Below are 3275 nucleotides of genomic sequence, written 5' to 3'. Positions count from 1 at the left end.
TGGGTCAAAACATCTGACAGCAGGACCTACATATGTAAGTCCAAATTGTTAAAAACCTGAATATTAGAATGGTTCCTGCAATTGCTCAATAATATGCTATTAGACAACGGACCATGCACGTGCTAACCTCGACTGTAAACCTCAGTGTTTCCCATTGTTTTCCTGCAACACATATAAGGTAGTTAGTCATCAGGTTAAGTAAGGGTTCGCATGCCATCAGTAAAATATGTTGATGAAAAATAAGCACATTGCAGATTCATCAGATTAATTCAAGCCACATGGAAAACCCATTTATCCAAACCAAGCATGATTAAGAACTAGGAAATATAGCACTTGTATATGTTTCTCATGTATTAAGTGCAGCCAAATTCGATTTATTCTTCACATGCACAACAATACAAAATTCTACCCACGACAATTGGACATCGCATTGCAGAATTGAACCAAGCAGTTAACTAAACACCACAACAAATGAATCAAACATTAATTGAGCACCACATTGCACAATATAACATACTCCTAATAGAAGATCAGACAGTTAACCAAACCAAGCATGCTTAACAACTTGGAAATATAGCAATTGTATTTGTTTCCATATATTTAGTATAGCTAAATTCAATTTATTCCTCATATGGTATACAATAATAGAATGCACTCACAACAATTGAACATCGCAATGCAGAATTGAACCAAACAAAACAGTTAACTAAACACCACAACAAATGAACCAAACGTTAACTGGGCACCACATTGCACAATATAACATACTCCTAATAGAAGATCAGACAGTTAACCAAACCAAGCATGCTTAACAACTTGGAAATATGGCAATTGTATTTATCTCCCATGTATTTAGTACAGTCAAATTCGATTTATTTCTCACATGGTATACAATAACAGAATGCACCCACAATAATTGAACATCGCATTGCAGAATTGAACCAAACAGCCAACCGCATCACGTCATCGGCGCACGAGGCATCGACGGTGGCCTCGACGGTGAGGTGCTCCTCCAAGATCTGGGGATCGACACGAATAGCAGCCATCGTGACCTCACCCGCTCATGCGGCCGCGATTTGCTTCTTCGCTGCCAAATACTCATTGAGATCCTGGCTATACTGCGCACCATGGCTTAGGGTGGCACTTATTTGGTGGAGGGTCGGTGATTTTGGTGGAAGGTGTCGCGCCGGCGGTCGGGGCATGTGGGATGTGGAAGGAGGAGGATGGCGGTCAGGTGTGGATTACCTGCCTGGATAGGGGGAGGCCGAGCAGCGTGAAGGAGGGTCGCCGGTGAGGAGGCGGCGCTGCAAGTAAGAAGTGAAGGTTTCAACTTGGAAAGGAATGCAGAAATAGGAGAAATGTGGATTTTGGTAAGGGGGAGGGGACGTGGAGGTAGATATTTCCGCGGAAGATGAAAATTTGGAATCGCTTCAGCGAAAAAACTGGCGCCCAAAGTGTCATCAGACATGGTCCCTTATTCACAATTGTGTACAATATGTGAACATCACAAATGATTCAGATAGCTTAACCCGTGTGTGATGAGTTTAAACGTCAAAAAATTTGGTTCGAATTTCCCTGGTTACAGTGGTCATCCACGTCATTGCATAATTTGGGTACACAAAGGATACTACAGCACACCCACACTTCTTAATAGAGCAATTTCAGCAATTAAACAGAGCTAGCTGACCTAAACATTACTCTAACAAAGTAAAGATCGGCGCTCTTAATTAAACAAAACAAAGAGTACTACTACGATTGGTCCTCATCGATCTCCGCCGCCGCCTCCATGTCCAGCTCGCACCCGACGGTCTCCTGGGGAAGTGGCTCCATGGCATCAATTGCACCATACTCGGCAAGCTTCTCGCCATCCGCATCCGCCATATATTTGAAATAGGCCGCCATAAGCTGGGCGTGGGCAGCCGCGATCTGGGCTTTGGCGGGCTCCGTCATGGCAAGGTATCTCGCGCAGGAACGGACGGCTGCTCGAACTCTCTCGGCGATTGCCAACTCTTCGGTTGTGGGTTGTCGACCGTTGTCGGAGAAGTTTCGTTCGATTTGTGTGGTGACAACCACGAGCTGGGCGTGGACGGCCTCAACATGGTCGTGGGAGGCCTCCATCAGGGCTAAGGCTGCCGCTGCGGAACGAACATCTATTGTGCCGCTCTCGCCAGTTGCTATCCCCAAGGCAGATGCTCCTACCGCCGCCTGAGAAGCAACAGCGGCCGTTTGGGATGCCCTGGCCGCCCGGACGCAGATTGCGGTCGCCCTCATGAAGCTTGTTAGCACGTGCCTGGCGGCTGCGGCCGCGCTCTCGCCGGAGTGGGCCACCGAAGTTGCCATCATGACGCGGGTCCACGTCCCCATCTTTCACCGACGACGATTGAACAGTGAAATAATATTTGAGGAGCGGGCTAGTGTGCTTGACACTCCGACGGTGCTCCAAGATATTTTGTGCTGCATCTCACACGGTTGGTGATAATTAACTCTGTGCGATCCACTTGATTTTTCATCTTGATTTGAATTACGTAATGGGGTCACAGCTGCAAAGGATGGTGCTTGAATTGCTAGAACTTTAATCTGCAGTGAACATGCAACTATAGGTGGTCGTCAAAAAAATTGGAATTATTCAGGGTTCGTTTGGAAGTTTTTATACATTAACTTGGTTTTGTAGGCATTTCAGGTGCATAATTCAAATTTGAACTACATGCACATGCTCCAGTGCATATAAACGGGTTGAAAAATCAAATATGTGCCCTTGGTTGCATGCTTAGGTCCCATGCAAGAAATGGGAATGAATGTCAAACACATTGTCACCGTCACTCGGCCGCAAATATTGAGATATTTGGTTTTTAAATTCTAGTAAATCCAAAACACATCTGAAATTCATGGAGCGGCATCAGCATGCAGTGGTAAAATTTTTGTCCCATTTGGGGCAGGTTGGGGTATAAGCTTCTCCCAAAGCAGAGCTTCTCACAACAAGTGTGATGGTTTCGGTAGGAAATGTGCCACCTTTGGGGATGAAACGATATCTGCTGCCTGATGACCCACAAGTATAGGGGATCTATCGTAGTCCTTTCGATAAGTAAGAGTGTCGAACCCAACGAGGAGCAGAAGAAAATGATAAGCGGTTTTCAGCAAGGTATTCTCTACAAGCACTGAAATTATAGGTAACGGGTAGTTTTGTGATAAGATAATTTGTAACAAGCAACAAGTAATAAAAGTAAATAAAGAGCAGCAAGGTGGCCCAGTCCTTTTTGTAGCAAAGGACAAGTCTG

The sequence above is a fragment of the Triticum urartu genome, chromosome 3A (genome assembly GCF_056163025.1).
Source record: "Triticum urartu cultivar PI428250 chromosome 3A, HENAU_Tu73, whole genome shotgun sequence".
Taxonomy (NCBI): domain Eukaryota; kingdom Viridiplantae; phylum Streptophyta; class Magnoliopsida; order Poales; family Poaceae; genus Triticum; species Triticum urartu.
Note: the sequence above shows the minus strand (reverse complement) of the source record.